The sequence below is a fragment of the Dasypus novemcinctus genome, chromosome 21, assembly GCF_030445035.2.
Source record: "Dasypus novemcinctus isolate mDasNov1 chromosome 21, mDasNov1.1.hap2, whole genome shotgun sequence".
Classification (NCBI taxonomy): Eukaryota; Metazoa; Chordata; class Mammalia; order Cingulata; family Dasypodidae; genus Dasypus; species Dasypus novemcinctus.
Window position 1 is genome coordinate 82599700 of NC_080693.1, and position 23566 is coordinate 82623265.

Consider the following 23566-nt stretch of genomic DNA (forward strand, 5'->3'; position numbering starts at 1 on the left):
CGGGGGCCCCAAACCAGGGTGGGCGACGCGCCGGTGGCCTGCAGCGCTCCTGCGGCGGGTGCCCTCTTCCCCGGGAGCCAGGCTGGGAGGGAGGGGGTGGCCCTGCCTGGAGGCCACGCTGGGTCACGGTGGGACGGGAGCCAGTGGGCTTCCAGGAAGGGAAGCTAAAGATACCCCCTTCCCGGCACGGCCGCAACCCCGAGAGGACAGGGATCCAGTTCCCCAGCCTGTTGTCGCCTGGGCAGGGCTGGTGACCAGGAGGGCCCCCAGGGCAGCTGGGCCGGGGCCGGGCACTCCAGGGGCCGGAGCCGGGGGGCGGGCACCCATTGGCCGGGACTCTGGGCCGGTGGGCGAGGCCAGGGCCGGGCCGGCGTGTTCCTGGAAGCCAGACCAGCCCTGTCCCTCTGCCAGGCTGCCCACTGCATTCTTCAGCCCAGTTTCCAGGCAGCCTCCAGGAGAGGTCCCCCCGCCGGGCCCACCCTGAGCCTGGGTGCCACTGGCCCACGTCTGGGGTCACGTTGGTGGTGGCGGGGGTGATGCTACAAGGGGAGCTGGACTCCCCCCGGGGGGTCACTCTCCCCCGCGCCGTGCTGGGAGCCCAGGTGAACCGGCCAGGGACGCTGGGCCATGCAGGCAGCTGCACGTCAGCCCGGGGCCGCAGGCCCGCACTTGCAGTGTTTCCAGGACGCCTGGGCGCAAGAGGAGGGCGTGTGCGTGCCTGCCTCCAGGGCGCGTGCCTGGGGGAGGCAGTGGGCCCTGGGGTCTGGGGCGGGAACGGCTTGGGTCTGGCTGCCCACAGCCTCTTCGAGGCTCCTGGGGCTGCCGCTCCTGGGGTCTTGCGTCCCGTGGGTTGTCTGTCCTTATCCCACCCCGCCCCAGTCCCCAGGGCTGGGCCATGGGGGGACAGCAAGAAGCCAGTAGCCTGCTCCCGTGCAGTTGAGTTGTTGTGTCATGGACTCCGGGGCCGATGCTTGGGCGCTGAGCAGCAGTGGGGACCGGGGCACGCTCCTGGACCCGCCTGAGCCTCGGTTTCTCCTTCTGTGAAATGGGATCCATGCCAGCCCCTACCTCAAGGCTCCTGTTTCAACGAGGTCCTGCAGGGGAGGCGCCGAGCACGGCACCCGTGCAGTCTTCCCCCGGTGGGTGAGGAAGTCAAGTCCCGGCTCCACGACTGTGGGCCCCTGGCGGGCCGGGTCTGCACCTCTCACAAGCCTGTAAAATGGGGGTGGGGGATCACACCCGCCTCCTGGGGCCGCAGTGAGGCTGTGTTCCGACTCACCAGGGTCTCCAAGCAGGCGGGACTTGGCCCCTGGGCAGCGGGTGGCGAGTGCAGCCCTCTCCGGCTCCAGCTTTTTCTCTCTCCTGCGCCCCTCCCAGCTCACTCGCTGGGCCTCCCGCGACGGCCCCTGGAATCCTCTCCTAAAGCACGGTCCACCTGCGCTCCCTGGCCAACAGATGCTCCTGTGCGCCTCTGGAACTCCCCGTCCACAACGTGTCCCTCGAGTCATCCCTGTTCCACTCCAGCTCGGCATCCCTGCCACACCCGCCCCTTGAAGCTCGAGGACCCTGAGCCCGGGGCCTTCCAGGAGCAGAGAGAGCCCCAAATGCACAGCAGGCTCCTGGGGGCCCCAACAGCCCCTCCTCCTGGCCGTGGGGCCCCTGAGGGAGCAGCAGGATGGTTCCAGGAAGCCTGTGCAGCTGGGATGGGAGACCGAGCCCCCCAGATAAATGGGGGGAGGTGGGCAGCAGAGCTGGGTCTCGGCCTGCCTGGGTGGGGTTTCAGCCCTCTTCCACCCGGCAGCCTACCGACCTCCCCAAGGGCTTCCCTCCCTCTCCCCCCCTCCCCCCCCCTCATTCAGTCCCAGGCACAGAGCCTTGATCAGAACCACCTGAGCCATCAGGAGAGCAACTTCCCCACCCCTGCTCCACTCGCTACGGCCCCAGGCAGGTCACCCACCTCTGACCTCAGTTTCCTGGTCTGGATAACACAGGTGGGTGCACCTAGCACAAGGTCACTTGAGGGTGAAAGGCGAGTAGGTGGTAACAGGCCAGGCACAGGGTAGCACACAGCGCCCCCCACTCCCTCCCAACGGCCCCCACCCCGGCATGGAGGGAGCATATCCATGAGGGCCGGGATCCCCGCTCAGGGCCCGGAGCAGCCAGGCAGGCCCGTGCGGCCAGCGGGCAAGGGCGAGTAGTCTGCAGAGGGGCTCTCTCCCCGCCCCTGCCTCTGCTGCCGGGCCCTGGTTCCCTGCAGGTGCAGAGGGCCCTATGTGGAGAGCTCCGTGGCGGGGGCTGCCCGTCTTCCCAGCCACCCCATGTCCCCGGGATGGCAGGCTCTCTTTTCTGCTCTGTGGTTCCAGAAGGCGGGTGATCGTCCCTCCCCACCCTACACTGGCAAGGCAGCTCCTGATCTGCTCAGGACCTGCCAGGTTATGGGGGGGCAAATGCTGGCCCTGCCCTGAACACCAGCTCAAACCCCCTCACAAAACCCCCAACCAGGGTGGGGGGGTGACGGTTCATCTACCAAGAAGCAGGCCTGGGGCCTGGGAGTGTTCTCCAGCCAGCGTTCCCTGGAACCGCACAGGAGGGAGCTGGGGGTAGGCTTGAGGTATCCTCTGAGAACTGCCCAGCTTCTCAATTCCCCCAATTTCCTCCTGTCAACCTCTTCGGGTCCCCACCAGCCTCTGCTCCCACTTCCGTCCATGGCATGGTAGCCAGTCTCCAAGAGATCCCATCTCCTGCAATTCACACTTTGGGGTGACCCCTCTCCCAGGCACTCAGGCTGATCTGAGTGGCCAGTGGAGTATGGTGGAAGCAATGCTTCTCCTGGGAGAAGCCAGTTGCCATCCCATGAGGATGTGCAAATTGCTGGATGGAGACGCTCCTGTGGAGGGGGCTCAGGCCTCCAGCCACCAGCCACGTGGATGACCCATCTTGGGAGTGGACCCTCCAGCCCCCACCAAGCCTTTAGATGATGGCAACCTCGAGAGAAGGCCAGGTCAAACCGCTCCCCAACTCCTGACACACAGAAACCGTGGGAGACAATAAATGATCATTACTGTTTTCAACCACCGAGTTTTGGGGTGAACTGTGAGGCAGAACGCCTTGGGAAGCTGTACCCCGACTCAATGAGAATGGCGCCCTGGCCCCCAGAACTTTCCAGTGCCTCTGCCCTCTGACTCCTCGGACCTCAGCAGGTGCTGACGACTTCTCTCTGTGATGGAACAAAGTACCCCAAGTTTCGCGGCTCGAAACGACACACACGTCTAGTATCTCACGGTCCCAGGAGGTCAGGCGTCTCACCCGGGCTTGGCGGCTGTGCCATATTCTCATCGGGAGCCTTGAGCAAAGAAGAATCCATTTCCCAGCTCATTCCAGTTGTCGATAGAGTTCATGTCCTTGCAGCCAGGCGGCTGACGGACGCAGGCCCCCCGCAGCGCTGCACCGTGGGGGCTTGATCCGCATGGCTCCTCGCTCGGGCACGCCAGCCGAGAGAACCCTGCTTCCCAGTGTGCCAGGACCGGGCCTCGTATACGAGGTGTACGCGAGGGCGTCACGTCCCACCGCTGTGCCGCGGCATTTGGTCAGAAGCAGGACGCCAGTTCTGCCTGCACTCACGGAGAAGGGGCTCCACCAGGGCGGACACCCACTTAGGAACTTGGAGTGCTCACCTGCCTCAGGTGTGCCATCAGCCCAGGGCGTGGGTTTCATCGCTACACATAGGTGAGGTGCACTCACCTGAGAGCTATTTGCCGGGACTGCTTGGGGGTGAGTGAGAGAAGCTGGTTTAAAGTGAAATGAGGAGCGGGTGTAGCCTGATGGTTGAGCACACACTTCACATGTATGAGGTCCCAGGTTCAATTCCTGTACCTCCTAAAAAAAAAAAAAGAAAAATGCAAAGGGAGTTATGTCGTGGGCTCACGTGAATAAAACGCCCTGGATCCAGGTTCACCGGTGTCGTTGCCTGGAAACAGTCTCTGCCCACCCCCCAGCACTGCTTTCCCCTGTGCTGGCTGTCCCTGGTGATGGCAAAAATGGCTACAGGCAGCTCTAGGAAATGTCCAGGCTGTCTGGCCTTGGGGCGTCCCCAGGCTCAGACCACCCAGGTGGTGGGTGTTGTGATTGGCTAGGCCTGGTCATGTGATCTCCGTACATGGGACAGCTGGGGGGGCCATCACTGAGCCCCATGGGCCAACAGAGGCCAAGGTGGTAGAAACTGACGGCTCCTACCAAGGCAGGGCAGGGTGCTGGGCAGGCAGGGGCAGCGGAGGCCGGGCTGGGGACGGCGCCAGGGTGTGCGTTCCAGCCGGAGCCTGCTGTGCCACCTCGACGAGGGGTCCCGGGACCCGAGAGCGTGGCTGGGACGTGGCCCTGACTCCCCACAGGAAGGGGCTTCCCTTACCAGATTGCGGGGGGGGGGGGGCGGGAAGGGGGAGACTTGAGGGTCTGCAGGCCGGATTTCCTCACCCAGGGGTGGCAGGGCCCCACCTGGCGACAGGTGCTGGCGTCCTCATCAGCCACCTGTGCTAAGTGCCTCTGGCTCACTTGGGGCTCCTTTGTTTATCTGTCTAACTTACATGTACTTTTGAGTAACTCATACATCCAGATGGTTCGAATTCAAAAGCTGAGAGGGAGACCTCTCCAGAGACCCGGTCCCCTCTAAGGAATGCCGCCAGGGCTCGAGTCCCCAGCCTGCCATCTTCAGACACCTGCGATGATGGACCTGCTGGGCGCGGCAACACCTCTGGCTGTCCCATTTCCAAACATCCCACTCCCCTGCCCCCAGCCCCACTGAGCATTTGCTAATTACTCACACCCCTAAAAAAAGGTGGGGGCAGCAATGGCTCCAGCTGGCGGGAGGGGCTCTCAGGCTCAGCTCTGGGGCAGTGGGCCTGGCAAGTGTAGACTGATGCCCCTCCTAGGACTCCTGCGTCTAATGGCCCGTGGGGGGTCGAGGGGCGGGGTGCTGGGCGCTTTGCGCGGGTGATCGATAGGCTTTATTCACGTCTACAGCCGGGCAAGGAGGCGCAGGGACTTGTCCAGCCAGGAGAGAGGGGTAAAGCGCGGCCCCGGCTGAAATGAGCCTGGAAGCCAAGCCCAATGGGTGGCGGGGGCGGGGAGAGGGGCGCCCCGCAGGCCCCCGGGCTGGGGCGCGGCCTCGGGGCTCCTTCCCTTCCATTAGGCCGGAGCAGAGCGACCGGGCCGCGGGCGGCGCGCATTGATCTGCCCGCGTAGACGCGGCCGCGCCTCGGCGGGGCTGTCGGGAACTCGGCCCGGCCCGGCTGGCGCTTCCAGGAAAGGTGCTCCCGAGCGAGGAGAGGTTGCGAGGCTGCAGCCCGGGACCGCCTCGGCCCGAGGGCAGCGCCCGGGCTTCCCCGCCCCGCAGGACCGCCCTGGGCGCGGGCCACCCCGGGGGACCGGCCCGTCGTGGGGCGCCCGGCCCTCCCAGGCTGCGCGCCCCGGGCGGGGAGGCGGGCCGGGGAAGACGCGGGCGGGCGAGCAGCAGCTGCACGGCGAGCCCGCCTCCCTTCCCGGTATCCTGGCCACCACCCGTGGAAGGTGGCGGCGCGCCAGGAGGAGGCGGGGAGCGCGGGGAGCGCGGGCCGCAGCCACGCCCGGCCCCGGGGCTGCCGACTGGGTTTGTCCCCCGACTCAGCGAGACCCTCCTCCCTGCCGCCCCCAGCCAGCGCAGCCGTGGACCTGCGCGCGTCCCTGCGCAAAACTGTCCGCTGAGCACCTACTTGGACGCGCGGGACCCAGGCCGTGGGGGCCGCAGACGGGGGGGTGGGGGGGGGGGGGGAGGAGACAGGCAGTGTTCCCCAAACGTTCCAGAGCGTGTCTGGTTATTTATTTATAAACTCTAGGCACTTTATCGCTACGTTACACATTATGGACGCACAAAACTTGAACTTTAAAAAGGATGAGATAAAATCTAGAAATAGAGGAGCTGGGCTTTTCTCCACACGACGCGGGCTTGTCTTGCACACAGCCCACTTTGGGGGCGGAGCTTTGGGGGCTCCTGTCCAGGCCTGGTCTGCAGCTGGAGAAAACCCGCCCCCAACTCCGGCTGGTCAGGTTCTTCCCCTGGTCCCGAGACCCCGGGCCCAGCTGTCTTGGGTACTCTGCCTCCCGCCTGGTGGCCCGGCCATGGAGGAGGGTGGCAGATGGCAGGCCAGGGGTGGGGGCGGCAGGCTGAGGTCTGGGTTCGAGGTTGAAGTCTGCATCTTTCTGGCTTGGGGACCGTGTGCCTCTCTGCACTCCAGTTTCCCCCAGGCACAGGCGGGCGGTGGGATGCCGAGCGGGCCTGGATGGCAAAGCAGGGTCCCGCCAGGTCCCGCGGATTCAGAGGGAGACCGCTCTCAGCCGTCTGGCATGGGACACGGCTCCGGTGAAAGGCTAGTAAAATCCACGCAACTGCGAGACTGTGGGAATGGGAGGGTTCAAGGAGGAGCTGGAGAGAGAGACCTAACAGTCGGTCAACGAACATTCACCGGGCGTCGAGGCTTGGCCAGGGGCTGTTCTGGGCAGTGGCCTGGGCCCTCCTCATCAAGGGGAGGCGCAGTGGAGCCCCCTCCTGAGGCTGCTACGGGACGTCCGCCCCCTGGGACCTTGCTGAGAAGCCCCCAGAAGAGGAGCGGGGGTGGGGTGTCGGGGGGCCCCCCCCAGGGGGCCCAAAGTGACTCAGGCCCCGCCCAACCTCCCCACCGCCTGGGTTTGGTTTAAGAACAAATTAGTCACGGAGCAGGCAGCTTTCCCGAAAATAAAATGAGAATCCCCAGGAAACAGGGAAAATCGAAGGCAGGCGGGTGAGTCAGCACGTGCAGCCCCCAGGCGCCCCTTTCCAAAAGACCACGCCCTCCACCCGCAGCCTTCCCGGGGCGCCCGTTCTGCACCCCGCGTCAGCAAGTTCTCTCCCCTCCCCGCCCAGGTGCTCCCCATCTCCTGCCCCCCCCAACTCCTCACCTGGCGCCTCCCAGCGCTCTCCAGTCCTGTTTCCTCCTTCACGAGCTCATTGACCTCATCTCTCTCTGTTTGTCCCTTAGCCTCTCGTCCGTCATGGGTGTTTCCTGAGCTCCTCCCAGTTTCCAGGCGATGTGGGATGTGGACGGGAAGGAAGGAGAGGAAGAGAAAGCCTGAGCCTCCCCGCCCAGAACCTTCCTTTTTGGGAAAGGAGAGCCATGCCTGGGAAACAGACGGGGATGTCACTGGCGGTGCCCGTCTGGGGCAGGCAGAGCTGCCCCCCAAGGAGGGGGGTCCAGGGGCCCCTAGACCCGGGGATCTAGAAGGCTGCGTGGGTGGAGGCCAGCACCCCCACACACACACCCCCTGGAAGAGGCGTGGAGCCGGGGGCTGCCCTTGGAATCGGAGGGACAAGTTGTGATGTTCACCTGTTCCCCGCCCACCCCCCATGGCTGAGCTTCCCCTGGGACCAGGGGGCCAGGCCCCCTCCCACCCTAACCCCCCAGGTCAGCAGGGAGGGTTCCAGGCTGCAGAAGGGAAACAACATGGGGGAGGGACAGTGCCAGCCCGCCGTGGGCCTGGGGTCCCAGACTCCCCCATCAGCACCAGTCCCTGCGGGGCAGGGACACCTGTCCGTGTGGAGCCCCAGGCGCCAGGGCCCTCTGTTTCCTTCTCATCTGTCCCCACCCCCATCTTCCAGCTGGGATGGGTGCTCTCCCACTCCCTGCGGGGCCCCAGGCCCCTGTAACTGGGTGCTGGCCCCTCAGGAGTCAGGGCAGGCAGCCCCATGCCTGGGCCACGGGGCTGGGCTGGGGTCTCCCTTCTCTGCAGTCACGGTCCAATCACTGTCTGTTGCTCTTGATGAATAATTTAGTTGTTCGAATTACAGTAAAGAGCTATTCAGCTTCCCTTCCCAAATCGTTAAGAGCTGATACAAGACGTCTTGGTTCCTTCTAAGGAAAGTCCCTTTCCCAGTGAAACAGAACCTCGTGGGCGGGGATTGCTCCCCCTTCCGCCCCCTCAACCATTCACCAATATCAGACAGTAATGGGAGATTGGTATTTTAAAAAAACAACAACTCAGCTGCAAAAGATGGATTGAAGCATTAGCTGCCAGTTCTTGGGAGCAGAAAAGTAGCACTGACTGGAGGGGATGAGGTGGGGGAGTGCAACTCTGGAACGAGCCTTGGGGATGCTCAAGGTCAGGGTCCCCCACTTCTAGCAGCTCACTGGAGCTGGATTCAAGATGCAGGAAGGAGCATTGCAGAGCCTGGGATATAGGCGCATGGCTGTGAAACAGACTGGAGGGTGCAAGAGTGCATGCATGGGTGTGCATAGGTGCATGAGTAGGTGTGAGCATGTGTGTATATGTTTATGCATATGCACTTGTGTGCATGCAACTTGGGCGTATACATGCATGAGCACACACTCATGTTTGCATGTGCACGACTGCACGTCTGTCTGTGTGCATGCATGTGTTTGTGTGCATGCGTATGTGTGCACGTGTTTCTAGGACCCCGGGGCATGTGTGGGGCTGGGATATGCCTGGGGCTTTTGCCGTGCAGGGACAGCATGGGAAAGACTTCCAGAGCTCTCTGGGTGTTCAGAGCAGGATTTGGGATGGGGAATCTGGGTGAGGCAGGGAGAGGAGAGGCTCTTGAAATTTGGAGGGAGGGAGGGCGGAGTGGGAAGGCTAAGGGGGGACCTCAGGTTGAAGATTCAGGAAAGAGTGAGGCAACATCCAGGAACTGGAGCGCTCCGCCTTCCAGAGCCTGGGAGGGCGGGAGATGGGGTTCCCCGGCCAGGGTAGGGTGTGTTAGCTAACAGCAGCTGGCTGTGCTGTGGGAGGGGCAGCAGGAAAACAGGCCCAGGCCAGGGTGGGGGGTTGGGGGGGTGGGGGAGTGGGGGAGTTGAGGTCCGGGCCTCTGAACAGGTTGCAGGTCCCTGCACTGGGGAGCTCGAGCTTCGGCCTCCAGGGCTCATTGGAGGATTGTGTCTTGTGCCTCCCTGCCGGGCAGCAGACAGAAGAACGAGTGTTTAGCAAGATGTCCACTCCCCTCCCCGCCGGGAGCCGGGTAACCTCCAGCCTGAGAGGTGACTCCTCTGCTCTCTCACCACACCCCAACTTTAGAGAGTCCGGAGGTGACTGAAGGTGGGGGTACTTTCTAGAATCCCCAAGGGGTGACCCTTGATGGTCAGTTCTTGGGGGACCACCCAGGTGCCCAGAGCCTCTGGAGGGAAACTCAGAGGCAGGAATGTGCAAAGGGGTGTCTCCAGGAGGCACAGCACCCCCCACGACCCCCCACCCCGGGTTTGCAGATCTGGAGGCGGGGGCTGAGAGAAGCTCCCAGGTGCCCTCGACGGGCAGCCCACGCCTGTTGGGGTGGCAGTGATCACCAGTTTCCTCCAGCCAGACAGTGTGGTCTGCCCAGAACCTCCCAGAAGCCTCCTCTGCAGGCCTGGAAGATATTCAGTCCCCCCCACTTGGCAGCAATTCCTTTCCCTTCCACAAGACCTCATGGGGGCCAGCTGTGGCCTCAGCACCCCTTGGCCAGATGTGGGCCCTGCCCCAGGCCCTGGGGGCTGCCCTTGACCTCGCCCCCAGGCCTCATCAGCTCTGCTCCAGCTGCTGCCGATCGGGGGTCCCAAGAGGGGAGAGCGAGGGGCCCGGTGGCCTCATTAAGGACCCCTATAGAGTGGGGACAGCTGGCCCTGGTGACCTTCCCCTCCTCCCCTCTCTAAACCAGTCTTGGTCTCTTGGGAGGTGGGGGGTGGGGAGTAGCTGGGCCCCAAAGAAGGCTGAGGACAGTTCTCCCAGTTTTCTTGGAAAGAGCTGGGACTGTCCTGATTTCCAAGCCTTCAGTGCCCCATCTGCAGCTCCAGCTTCCTGGTGATAAGGACACCGCTTTGCTTCTCCCCACCCCACCCCCACCTTGCCTGGACACTTGTCGACCAGCCACTAGTGCCGGTGGCACCTCTGGTGGCAGCTGCAGAGAGCCCCCCCACCTGGAAACTGATGGGGACCCCCTCTGGTGTGGACTTTTTTGTTTATAAATAATAAGCAATAATTTAATAGTTCTGACACTGGTTGAGGCACAAGAAATATTTGCCAGCTCCCCAGGGCAGCAACGTCACATCCCTGGGATTCCGGGGACTCCTGTGGATTTGACAAAGCTAGAGGTGCTCGTGGGAAAACCGCGCGCAAGCCACGACTGACGTACAATTTCAGGAGCTCCGCAAATCGCCCGTGGTCTGCCGACGGACCCTAACTCCAGGCTGGTCCTGGGGATCCCGGGTGGAGGCTCCGGGGCGTCCTCTGGGATCAGACGTGACACGCAGTCGCCTCCGGGCCTGTCCTCCTGCCCGCGCGCACCATCTCTGCCCCAGCCCCCGCAGGCGTGGCCCGCGTCTGGGGAGTTCCACGTGTCTCTCGCCCCCTCGACAGACCTTTTCCGCAGCGGGCCGCATGGTCAGCCTTTTAGGGTTTGCCGTTCTAGAAGGAAGGCAGCCTAGACAACCCGCAGGCAAACGCGTGTGGCTGCGCCCCTGTAAAATATTATTCATGGACGCTGAAATTTGTGTGTCATATGCACTTCCCTTGTCGTGAAATAGTCTTCTTTTTGCTTTTCAACCACTAAAAATGCCAAAGCGGTTCTTTGTCCACAGAGCGTACAAAAGCAGGCCGGGGGCGGGATTTGGCCCAGGGGTGGCGGTGTGCAGGCCCTGGGCCCCTCCCCAGGCCACGGCCAAAACGGCACATCCCTGACCAGGTGAGTGTCTCAGGAGGGTCACATGCTGGACCTCTTTCCTACCGGGCCACCTAGCCCAGGGCCTGGCACACAGTAGGCGCTCAATAAAAACCTGTCAGTTGGACGACGCAGGCGTGTGCTCAGATCCCTAAGTCTCGGGGGCCGTGAGCTCCCGAGGGCCAATTCCCCGCCAGCACAAACCTGCGCCGCGGCTCGGAGGATGGAGAAGGAAGGGGCGCCGCCACCCTGGCCTTCAACGCGGTTTACGCGGTGTCCCCCCAGCTTTCCGCTCACCGCAGCCCCGAATTCTCCCTGTCCTTGCTGGCCTCTTCCCCTGGGACGCCCCCCACCTACCCTCCTGCTGAGGTCCCAGAGCCGCCTCAAGGCCCACCTCCTCGGCGAGGCCGTTGGCTGATTGTCCATCCCGCCCCGCCCAGGATGTCCTCCCGTTGCCCCATCCAGCCCCGCCCCCGGCCCTCCCTCGTCCTGGTCCAGGCCTGGGGGGCTCCTTGCCCTCCGGCTCCCCCTTGGGTTCAGCCAACAGAAGGTGCCAGCAGGAGACTGGGGGGGGGGAGGCGCGAGGCTGCGGGGTGCCCATCCCGTGCACGGCCTGGGCTCGGCCTCGGCTGCCGCTGTACCCCTGTACGCGGAGACCCCGCTCCCACGGGGCAGCCTCCCGCAGCAATCACTGGGTTCGGTGACCCTCCGTCCCCTGGCCCCTTCCGTTTGCGGGGTGTGGGAGGGGTCTGCTGGCTTGTGCCGCTGAACCCCGCCTCCTTCCCCACCTACTGTTTTCTCTAAACGTGCCCACACCTTTCTAAACAGCCCTTCATGGAAGGTTCTTCACACACACATCTCTTCCTCAGCTCCCGGAGCGCTGGTTTTGTTTGTGGGCGTGTTTTTTTCATTTTTTTTCTTTTAAATGTTATATTCAAAAAATATGAGGTCCCCATATACCCCCCACCCCACCCACACCACCCCTCCCACACCAACAACCTCTTCCATCACTGTGGCACACCCACTGCACCTGGTGAATACATTCTGGAGCACCACTGCAGCACGTGGACAGTGGTCCACCTTGTAGCCCACACTCTCCCCCAGTCCACCCAGTGGGCCACAGCAGGACACACAATGTCCAGAATCTGTCCCTGCAGCAACACCCAGGACAACTCCAAATCCTGAAAATGCCCCACACCATCTCTCTTCTTCCCTCTCCCGACCATCAGCAGCCCCCGTGGCCACCCACCACATCACGACTACAATTTCTTCCCTTACTAATCACAATAGCTCCCCAGCAGAACACCAGTAAGTCCACTCTAATCCATACCCTATTCCTCCATCCTGTGGACCTGGGATGGCTGTGTCCAGTCCCGCTCTACATCAAGAGGGGGCTTAGATTCCACTTGGATGATGGATGCGATTCTCCTGCTTGCAGTTGTAGGCACTCTTGGCTCCCTGGTGTGGTGGTTGACCTTCTTCACCTCCCTGTCAGCTGGCCGGGATAAGTCCAAGAAACCAGAGGGTAGGAGCTGCAAGTCTGCTGAGGCCCAGGGTGTGGGCGTGTTTTTTATTTCTCTAATGACCCCTGTTCCAGCCAGTCCTGAATTATTATTACTTGGGTGCATTTCAGAGTGGGGACACCAGTACATAGTAGGTGTCTTGTGATCAGTGCTTAGAAGGCAATGGATGGTCAGCATGTAGTAGCGGGAACAACAATAAGCACATAGTAAATGTTCTAGGGTCTGCACATAGATGCTTTTGTGATTGGCACATAGTGGGTGTTTTTTGGTGACCAGCACATAGTGGGTGTTTTGAGACCAGCACTCTGTAGGTGGCTCACGAAAGCTGTGGGATGCACCCCAGGACAGCAGTAGTGCTCTCCTCATGTGTGACCATGTGCTTGTCTCCGGTGCCATAATCGTCCCCACTGTCAGATGAGGAAAATGGGGCTGCAGAGGGCACAGGAGCTCCAGGAGGGGCAAGCTTTGAGCCCCTAAGGTCTGCCTCCCGGGCCTGTGCGCCACAAGGTGGTGTTGGGGTAAATCCAGATGAGGAATGAGGAGAGGTGCTACCCCAAAGGGCTTGTCCCACAGGACCACGGCCCAGGGAGGTGGGACTTTGGTGCGACCGCCACCTGGAAATGCCGATTACTCAGCAGAGAAGCCAGGGGTTCCTGCTGTCCCCCGAAATCCAGGCGCCCTGGAGGTTTTCTTCAGGACAGAATGGCAGCGGCGGGAGGGGCCAATTTGCTGGCCTCACCCGGGCAGAAGCACTACCTGAGCTTGCGGTTCCAGTCTCGGGAGGGGTTTGGGAACTGGAGACCAGGAGCGGCGTTTTAGCCAAGGTCCTGGGAGAAAATGAGGAAACGAAGAATCAAACGGGAAAACACCTGGAAGCAAGTGCTTTGGTGAGAATAAAGCAGGTGGGTGGGTTGGGAAGTGAGCAGGCAGGGCGGTGGGGGGTCAGGAAAGCTTTCTCGGAGCAGGTGCCCTGGGAGCTGAGACCCGGAGGAGATCATTCCAGCGTGGGGACAGCGGGTGCAAGGGCCCCCCAGCAGGGAAGGGCCAGGTCGGTGGCGCGAGGCCAGTGCCGCGTGCCCAGGGCTCAGCTAGAGGTGGCCTGGGAAGACCAGAGCCGGCTACGCCGCCTGCCTCGGAAGAGCCGACCGCACAGGTGGGATGGGTGCCAGGCGAAGTCCTCCCGGGCTCCACAGGCCGGGATGAACGGGGCTCAGGCCCCTTCATACGGCCCCAGCCGCCCCTCTCACCCGTGGCAAAAACATCAGCTTCAAAGCGGCTGTGGCTCCATCAGCGGGGCTCCCGTCTACCAAATGGGACGCCCTGGGTTCGCGTCCCGGGGCCTCCTTGTGAAGGCAAAGCTGGCCCTCGCGCTGCAGAGAGCTGATGGCCCACACGCCGTGGAGAGCTGGTGCGGCAAGATGACGCAACAAAGGGAGACAAGCAGATACAGAAAAAACACACAGCAGATGGACACAGAGAAGAGACAGCAAAGAAAGGAACAAGCCGCAAAGGGGGGGGGGATAAATAAATACATAAAATTTTAAATAAACAAAAAAAACCCGCTTCAAAATGATGATAGGGAGCAGACGTGTTTCGAGGTGTTGAGCACCTGCTTCCCACACAGGAGGTCTTGGGTTCAGTCCCCGGATGCCTCCTAAAAACAGAAAAAACAAACAGCGAGCAAACAAACGAGAAAACCAACTCAGCAGAGCCAATGCGGCTCAGAGGTCCCAGTTTCAATCCCCGGCCCCGGTACCGAAAAAAAAAAAGTGACGACCCCCTGTTCAGAGCAGCACTGGTCACCACAGCCTAGAGGCAGAGCCCCCGAGGTCCAGGAATGGATGCCTGGAGAAGCCAAATCGGGTCTGTCTGTTCAACGGACTAGTATTCAGCCAGGCAAAGGATGAGCCCTGGTGACACCGAGCTGAGTGGAGGCAGCCGGGCCCAAAAGGACAAATACTGTGTGAAATACCTAGAATATGCAAATTCGTAGAGGCAAAAATTAGAATCCAGGTCAGGGGTCAGGGCGAGGGGAGTGTGGGGAGTTATTGCTCATGGGTACAGTTTCTATTTGAAGTGACAGAAAAATCTGGTCATGACTGGTGGTGATGGTGGCACAACATTGTGACTGCAATTAATGCCACCCAACTGGACACTCGAAAGGGGTTAAGATGGCAAAGTTTATGTTGTATAATGTTACTACAATAAAAATTTAAAAATTAAAAAGCAGTAGGACTGTGCAACGCAGAGTATCCTGATGTAGACCATGGATTAGAGTAAGTGATGCAATGATAAGCACATTAGTTCACCAATTGTACCAAAGGCACCATGCTAACACAAAACCTAAGCCACAGGGAAAGCAGCATGTTTGGGGGGCGGGGCTTGGGGAACTCTACTCTCTGCATGATTTTTCTTTTTATTTTTCCCCTGCCCCCTCCCCGCCCTGTTGTCTGCCCTCTGTGTCCATTCTCTGTGTGTTCTTCTGTGTCCACTTGCATTCTTGTCAGTGGCACCGGGAATCTGTGTTTCTTTTTGTTGCGTCGTCTTGCTGTGTCAGCTCTTATGTGTGCGGCGCCATGCCTGGGCAGGCTGCGCTTTGTTCGTATGGGGTGGCTCTCCTTGCGGGGTGTCTTTCTTGTGCGAGGGGCTCCCCTGTGCGGGGGACACCCCCGCGTGGCACAGCACTCCTTGCGTGCAGCAGCGCTGCCCATGGGCCAGCTCACCACACAAGTCAGGAGGCCCTGGGTTTGAATCCTGCACCTCCCATGTGGTAGGTAGACGTTCTATCCGTTGAGCCACATCTGCTTCCCTGCATGATTTTTCTATAAACCTACAGCTGCTCTAATAAAAAATGACAACTGCCACCTTTGGCTGAGTGGCCCCTGTACATTGTCTCATTTGATCTTTATGACAGTTGCACCTGAGTGGGGCAGAGCTACTATTGCGAGCTAAATGAAGTACAGAAAGGGTATGCTACTTGCCCAAGGTCACCCAGCTGCCTGGGGCAGAGCTGGGAATTGAGCCTGTGCCCTAACCTCTGCGCAGCTGGATGGCAGGGACCGTAGGCCTGGGCCTCTGTTCGAGGGACCAGGCCAGGTTGCTCCAGGGGGCAGGGAGCCCCATCCCAGCCCCCATTCTCTGGGGTGGACTTACTCCTGTCTCTCTGGCCAGGAGTCCCGTGCACTGTGGGTCCTTGGGACCCCGTCCCAGGGCTGCCCACTGGTGTGAGGACCCCAGCCCTCTGGGTCTCCCCCAGGGCTGGACCCTGCCGTTCTGGACCCCTGATTGTGTAGCCGCCCGCCCTGCCCCTCCCGGCCTGCGTCTGAGCCACCACTGAGCCCCCGGAGCCAGGAGCCGCTGCACCCCGCCCCCACGCCGGGCTGCGTCCCCTGGCCGCGTCCACTCGGCTTCCAGCCCGGCCCCTCCTCCCCAGAGGTCAGTCTCTCCATTCGTCAAAGGAGGACAGCTGCCCCGACACCTTCCCGCTCCCAGCGTCAGCCTGGAAACTGGGGCGCCCTGGGGGGGGGGCGCGCCTGGCTCAGCGCCGGTCCGGCTGCGGGCTGCCTTCCCACCTTGGGGCGTCTGGGGAGGTTTCCGAGGCTGGGGGTGGAAGAGCCCTTTGGGCGCACGGGCACCGACCCCAGGACCAGCTCAGCCAGCCCCGCGGCTCAGCCCCCGCTTCCAGCTCTTTCCCACAGAACATCCTGGCTTCAGGGACTCCAGCACCTCGGCTGGAGTTCATCGGAAGTGCCCCGTCCTGCCCCTCCAGGGTCCCCTGGGGGAGGTGGAGCCCAGGGCCCTCCGGCCCAGCTGGAGGAGAGGAAAGTTGGGGTCTGGAGACAGGGGTTGGGTGGGGGAGCAGAGCCTCAGGGAGGTCAGCTTGGGGCAGCCACCGTGGACATGGCCATCTTAGTGGCGATGGGATGATGTCACTGCCGTCACAGGGGACACGGGCTCTCCAGCACCAGGAGGATGCTACTGTCCCCCCGCAGCGAGCCCCCGCTGGCCCCGCCGGGTGGCGTGTGCAGAGGAAGGGGCCGCGGAGCCAGGAGGCAGCGGAGGGTCACAGCCCTCTGCTCTTTCCCCTCCGACCTTCCCCACTGCGGCCTGCATCCAGGGTCCCCGAGCCACCAGCGGCAAGCTCCACCCTCCCAGAGCCGCCTGCCAAGTGCCACCATGGCCAGACAGGGACATGGTTTCCTGGCGGGGGGGGGGGGCACAAGGCTGGACACTTGGAAGGAAGGAGGGAGGAAGGTGGGGGGAGGGAAGGAAGGAGGGATGGGGAAGAGGGGGCAGAAGGAAGCGGGAGGGAGGACGGGAGGGAGGGAGGGGGAGGGAAGCAGAGAGGGAGGAAGTAAAGGAGGAAGGAGAAGGGGGTGTGGAGGGAGTGCCGGTCGGCTTCTTGGGGCTCCCCGGCAGAGGCTCCTGTGCCTTCACCCGCCTGTCCTGGTGGCTTGGCCCCACGACCTGCTGGGATGGGCAGCGCCGCGCCCGGAGGCCGGGTTGCCTGGGCAACGCACCTCTGTTGGGGACCAGGATAGGAAACATCAGGACATCTCCAGGGGGCGGGTTTGGCTCCCTCCCTCTTCCCCTTCTCCTTTTTCAATCCCAGTCGCTGCTGCCCAAGTTGCAAACTTCCTCTGTCTCCATGGAGACGAGGAGGGCTGGCTCTTTTTCCGTCCCAAACATCTGTCTCTATAAACAGTTGGGCCCGCGGCACCTCCGCCGTCGGCCGCCGGCTTTGGGGGAGGAAGTGCTTTGTTTATCCGGAGGGGGTGGGTTTCCTCGCTCCCCTTCGAGGCTGGCCGGCCCCAGCTACAGCCACTCGGGGCTGGGGCTGGACTCGGGGCACCCCAGGCATCCCATCAGCACCATCCGGGCAGCTCTGCTCTGTCATGATAGACCTCAGCTCCGCTTGACTAGCTGGGCTGCTGTGGACAGGTTCCTTAACCTCTCTGAGCCCCTGTTTCCACCTCCCCCAAACTGGGATTCTACTGGTGCCTGCCTGGCAGATTTGAGGAGGGCATCCGATGAGGTGACGTGCACATGTCAGAAGCCAGATGGAGGCTGTCAGCCCCGTGCCCTTGTATCGAATGTCCTCGGCGACGCGTGTGATCAGCCCCATTTAGGAGGTTAGCTGGCTCGGGGCCCCACGAGCCGAGGAGCTGCCGGGCTTCCGCTCCAGGAAGCCAGCCCGGGCTTTCTCCCAGCCGCCACGACGCCTGTCCCAACCCCTGGACCTCGATTTGCAGATTGAAGAGAGAGCTTCGATTGAGCCATCTCCTTCCCAACTTGAAACCTCTTGGATTTAGCTCAGGGAAGAGGGTGGGGCGAGCTGAGAAGTCGGGGGTTCCGGCCGGCAGCCACGACGGGAACGCACCGTGTGGGGAGTGGGGGACAGGGCTCCCCGGACTCAGACCCGCCCTGGGTGGAGACGAGACCCGGGCCACGGAGATGAAGGCAGGGCTGGCGCCGCCTTGGGGAGCCCGGCCCGGGCCGGCCGGGACGACGCCAGCATCCGGCCATGGGGCTCCCGAAGCCCAGCTCCCAGCGCCTTTCCCTGTGCCCGTAACCCCTGTGCGGCGCAGAGAAAGGGCTGGGGGAGCGCGTCCCAGGTGCTCCGAGGGAAGCCGGGGTATCGCACAGGCCAGCGACGACCAGCTAGAGCGTGGGAGGGGGTTCGGCGGGGACGGGGTTCGAGCCCCAGCTCTCCTAAAGCCGGCTGCCCTCGGGCACGTCAACCTGGTCGGGACTCAGCGATCTCACCTGTCAGGTGGGCGGCAGGAGAAGAGTCCCTGGAGGTGCTGCGGGCAAAGCGCTCCGCACGCAGCCTCCAGAGCTGCTGTATTGAGAGTGACGCCATTGGGAAGTGGACGTGGCCCAGGGGTTAGGGCGTCCGTCTACCACATGGGAGGTCCGCGGTTCAAACCCCGGGCCTCCTTGACCCGTGTGGAGCTGGCCCATGCGCAGTGCTGATGTGCACAAGGAGTGCCCTGCCACGCAGGGGTGTCCTCCGTGTAGGGGAGCCCCACGCGCAAGGAGTGCGCCCCGCAAAGAGAGCTTCCCCACGCGAAAAGAAGTGCAGCCTGCCGAGGAATGGCTCCGCACACACGGAGAGCTGACACAGCAAGATGATGCAACAAAAGGAGACACAGATTCCCGGTGCTGCTGATAAGGATAGAAGCCCAGGCCCTGAGCGTCAACAGACTCCAGCTCCTACAATCTGATTTATTGGACCCACCTCACTCAGCTAAGATGGAGTTGAAGAAGGACAACCACCACACCATGGAGCCTAGAGTGCCTACAACTGAAAGCAGGAGGATTGAATCCAGTATCCATGTGGAATCTGAGCCTCCTCCTGACATAGAGGTGCAACGGACACAACCAATCCAAGGCCCACAGAGAAAAGGTGGCATTGGAATGGGAAAAGTGGACATGGTGGCTGATGGGTATGGGGAAAGGCAGGAAGAGATGAGAGGTGGAGGCGCCTTTGGGACTTGGAGTTGCCCTGGGTGGTGCTGCAGGGGCAATCACCGGACATTGTTAATCCTCACAGGGCCCACTGGATGGAATGGGGGAGAGTATGGGCCATGATGTGGACCATTGACCATGGGGTGCAGAGATGCCCAGAGATGTACTTACCAAATGCAATGGATGTGTCATGATGAAGGGAGTGAGTGTTGCTGGGGGGGAATGGTGGGGTGGGGGTGGTGGGGTTGAATGGGACCTCATATAATTTTTTTTTTAATGTAATATTTTTACAAAATCAATTTTAAAAAAAAGGATAGAAGCAGTCACAGAAGAACACACAGCAAATGGACACAGATAGCACACAAGGGGCAGGGGGTGGGGAAAAGGAGAGAAATAAATAAAAAAAATAATAATAATAAATCTTTTTTTTTTTTTTAAGAGTGACACCATTACTACTGGGATTGTCCAGCTGGCTCGGGCAGGCGAGGCCCAGGGCGGGAGGCCATGGTCACTGTGCTGTGCTGGCCTGTGCCCCAGGGGAGCCGCACCAAGCGATTTGGGGTCCCGGCGCCATGTGCACACTGCACAAGGTGGAGGGCACAGGAGGGGCAGCGCAGGCACGTCACGCCCTCCCTGCCCTTCTCCCAGCTGCGCCTCCGTCTCCTCGGGGGTACAGTGGGGATCACAAAGACCTCACCCGGTGTCACGAGGGTTCACAAAGACAGGCGAGCCCAGACCTGCACAGACACGTGGGGCGCGGCTTGCCCTGCACCCGTGTCCGGATGTGCCAGCAACGGAAGGGGCAGCGGGCGCTGGGGTGGGGGCATGGGAGCCGCACCCGCGAGCCTGTCCTGGGGAGGCAGAAGGCAGGACCCCGAGGCTCTGAGACCCCGTCCAGGCTCCGTGGTCCCATCAGACTTCTCTTACAAAACACAAACTCAAGGATAAAATCTGGAAGAAATTCAAGGCGATGGCGGAGCACTAGACCCCTTCCGCGTTTGGGGTGCTCTGCGCCGGCGCTCGACACCAAGTAAACTGCCTCTGAGGACAGGTGCCAGGGAGGGGAGGGGAGAAGGAGGATTTATCCACAGGTGCCCATCTCCGCTAGTCCAAGGTCCATCCTATAAAGCATCGGCGTCCCTTGATTTCACGGGTGCCAAGTGGCCCTTCAGCGTCCCAGGCTCAGCGGTAGCAGGGAAACCCCTGGCAGGAGGGAAAAGAAGGTGGAGGTGGCCCAAGGCCAGGTGCAGCCAGGCGGATCCCGGGGAGTCATCTGGAGCCTGAGCAGAGCTGGCCCAAAGGCAAGTGAGGCCGGCAGCAGGTGAGGCCGGCGGCAGGTGAGGCCGGCGGCAGCGTGCCCCTCCCGCGGCCCGGCATCATGCTGCGATGCCCTTGGTTTTAGCGAACACACAACGCGAATTTGGAGGGAAAGCGGCCTCGTATCTGCAGCCTCCTCTTGAAAGGCCCAGAAACAAATAGGATACGGGGAGGCAGGGAGAGAGAGGAAACGTTAGCGCAACGTGGTACACCGTGGGGGATCTGGGTGAGGCGCACACGGGGCTCCTCTGCCATATTTTTGGAAATTTTCTGCAAACCTGAAATTATTTTGAAATAAAAAGATCTTGGTGAGGGCAGGATCCCATCCCCACGGCCGGGGAGGAGAATGCCCACCGAGAGCCGGTCCTGCGGGCACTGGGCCTGCTGCCGCCTGGGGGACGCCCATCCCTGCAGGGAGCCTCGGGAGCAGGGGTGCGGAGGCACCCGCAGAGCCAGTGCCCCCCCTCCTGCCACCGCCGGGCTCCAGCTTTCCGGCCTTGTGGCCGGCCTTTCCCTTTGGGGGGCCGGTGACTCAGCCACGGGCTCCATGTGGCAGGAAGTGGGCACAGTGACTCAGAGAAGCGGCTCTGTACCCTCCCTGCAGGGGCCGGGATGGCAGCTGAGGGCCCCGGGCCCCGAGCAGGGGGCTCCGTGCCCGAGGGGGCCCGCCCCCGGGGGGGTTGCTTCAGGGAGCGGGGGGCCCGGCGCACCCAGAGGGGGGGACCCTTCCTTGCCCTCTTAGAGCTTGGCCGAGTCTGCGCTCGGACGGCGCTGCCCGCAGCCTGGGGAGTTTTCCAGACGCTTGGCACGTCCAGCTTAGTGCTGGACACTCCCGAAGGTCTCCCCAATGTCGGCCGCGCTGGGCGCTGCTGCCGAGGTCCCCGACCCCTCTGGCCACCCCCGGTGCCAAGACCCCGTTAGCCCCCAGCAGCCGCACTGGCAGGCCCGGGGCTTGGCCCGGGTAGAGCCGCTCGAGTGCCAGGGCTTCCCAAGCCGCAGGAGCATCTCCTCACTGGCCCGAGGAGCGGGGGCCGGGGGCTTGTCCATCGGCAGAACAACGAGGGGACGAACACCCCTTGGCCGCCCAGCTCTGTCCTTCCTCCAAGATGGTGCCCACCTTCCAACCTCCCTTCTCCGGACTGCGGGAGCCCCCGGGGCGGGGGTGGCTCCTTTGGAAATGAAGGCCCACGCTGGCATGAGGGGAGGACCCCGGGCTTGTTCATCCACTGTCTCCTTTATCCTCGTAACTGAGATGGAAACGGAGATTCAGAGAGGTTCGGGAAATTGCCTGAGGCCACACAGCACCAAGGGAAGCTGGGATGAGAAGCTGGGGCTTCCTGGCTCCAGGGCCCACCTGCCCTTGTCCTGCCTGGGGACGTGCTGTGCCCCAGCTCAACAAGGGCCTCAGTACCCCGAACGGTTTCCAACACATCCGAGTGCCCGCGCAGGCCCCCCAGGTGGTCCGAGGGATGGAGGGTCTGATGGGTCCAGACCTGCTGGGAGGACTCCGGCCACAGCACCTGTTGCCTCTCCTCGGGGTCCTGCTCTCTGCAGCAACCCCAGCCCACACCTGCCCCACCCATCGTGGCCCACCCCACCCTGCTGCTCTCCTTAGAAACGACCCCCCCAGACCCTGCCCACCAGCCTCTGCCCATCCACCCTCTCATTTCCTGATCTGTTCCTGACACCCCCCACCACCCCGTGTGTTTCCCTCAGTTCCCCTTTTGGTCCTTTTATTTCCCTTTCTGCTCCCTTTTCTCCTTCCCTCAGGGCCCCTCCTTGGGCTCCCATCAGGCTGCTCTCGCTCCTGCACGGGGCAGTGGCTCCTGCCTCCCAGGCCCCCCTCTGGACCTTGGAAGGGGCCTCTGGGCCGTCTGGTCCAGCTCTCCCACCCGCCAGCCACCTCTGCCGGGACACGCCCCCAGCCGCCCGGGTCCCCTGCTGTTTGGTCTGTGCTGGGCAGTGAATGCCCCTGGGCAGTCCCCTGGGAGTCCCAGCCGGTGTGTTCCTGGAACTCAGAAGGCTCCCGATGAGTGGCGTTCCCTCCCCCTGCCCTGTCCTGAGCTTTTCCTTCCCTTGTGCTTGCCTCCTGGGAATTTCCTTCTCTAGTTCTTAGATCTGGGGGGAAGTCGGCTTCCCATGATCACCGGCTAACTAGTCAACCCATTCTTAGAAACATCCGGGTGCTGCCCACCGTCCTCCGGGGGCATGTGCGTCCCGCCCTCCTCCCCTGAAACCCTGCTCTGCGGACGTGCCCTCTGCTGGCCTCAGGCCCCTGGAGACGGCTGCCTCCTGACGAGGGCCAGGAGGACGTGGGGCTCCCCGGGCTGCCATGGCGTCCCAGCATGGGCCCGTTGGCAGACAGCTGACAGCTCCCCATCTTTCCTCCCCGGCTGCCCATTTCTGGTGGATCTGTGACATCTGATGATCGGACTCAGGATTCGATCCTGTCAAATTCCATCTGGCCTTTCCACCTAGTGTTCTAGCCGGTCGTCATTTCTTAGTTCAGATGGGTGGGTTATACCGATCAAGTCTTGTTTTATCAAGTGTTTTTATCACAGTCTTCATTTGAGCCGTTGAGAACCAGCTGAACCCAGCTTGGGGCAGAGTCCTGCCTCACACCTCTGGAGAGTCACCTGCAGGGGGGAATCATTTGCTGATCAATAGCTTCTGTTTTGTTCTGTTTTCCAAGAAATTTTACTACCTGCTACAACCTCATCGTACCGTTTTCCAGGCTACCTGTTCACGTCCTCCGTTAGGCTATCACAGGAAGGCCAATGTTTTGATGGAAGCAAAGTGTTCTACTTCCATAGCATTTCTATGATCTGACAATCCTGTCAAAGAGGAAAGGAGGTAATTTTAGCATGAGTTGCTATTATCCTTTAAACAAAGGATAGTACATATTCATTCTATCAAAATTCACAAATACAGATAAATGAAAAAGAACCCTGAAGCACGCAAAACCTCCCTATGCAGAGAGAATCACTTGAAACACTTCGGTGTATTTTCCTAGAGGTTTCTAAACAACATCTAGAAGTACATACACCAAAATCTCATAAAAATGCCATCAGACCTAAATTCTGCTTTATCTGCTTTTTCCACTTACTAATATTCTGTGAACGTCTTCAAGTGTGGATGAATGCACAGCCCCATAATGTTTTCAGTGGCTGCGTAGTTTCCGTTATCGGGCATGCCCTCTTCAATCAACCCTGTATTGTTGGACCAAGTTTTTGCGTCTATTCGCATTGTTTTACATGCCTGCTAGGAGCGTGTCTTGCGCCTTCCCTGAAATAAGCTCCGAAATGAAAGTCCACCTTTCCTAAACCTCTAAAACCTTGCTCTCCTTTGAGTGCCATAGCTTTTTATCTGGACTCACTTCCCAGGCAAACACGTTTTCCATTGCGATAATTTTATCCTGCGATCTCACCGCTTAGGATCCCACGGGAAGAGGGGTGCACCCGATTCCCCTTCCAGAGTCACGCCTGCTCACTCTAACTTGCTCTCAGAGGCACTCTATAAATATTTGTTGAGTAAGGGCATGAATAGG

General features: G+C 61.4%; 1 long non-coding RNA gene across 1 annotated transcript; it reads right to left on the bottom strand.

The window, feature by feature from the left end:
• Window positions 1-5818: 5818 nt before the first annotated feature.
• LOC111764616 (uncharacterized) lies at window positions 5819-7183 on the bottom strand. The gene is made up of 2 exons (XR_002797190.2): window positions 6967-7183; window positions 5819-6454 (listed from the first exon to the last, which is right to left on the bottom strand). It is a non-coding gene; the product is annotated as an uncharacterized lncRNA (long non-coding RNA).
• Window positions 7184-23566: the final 16383 nt, after the last annotated feature.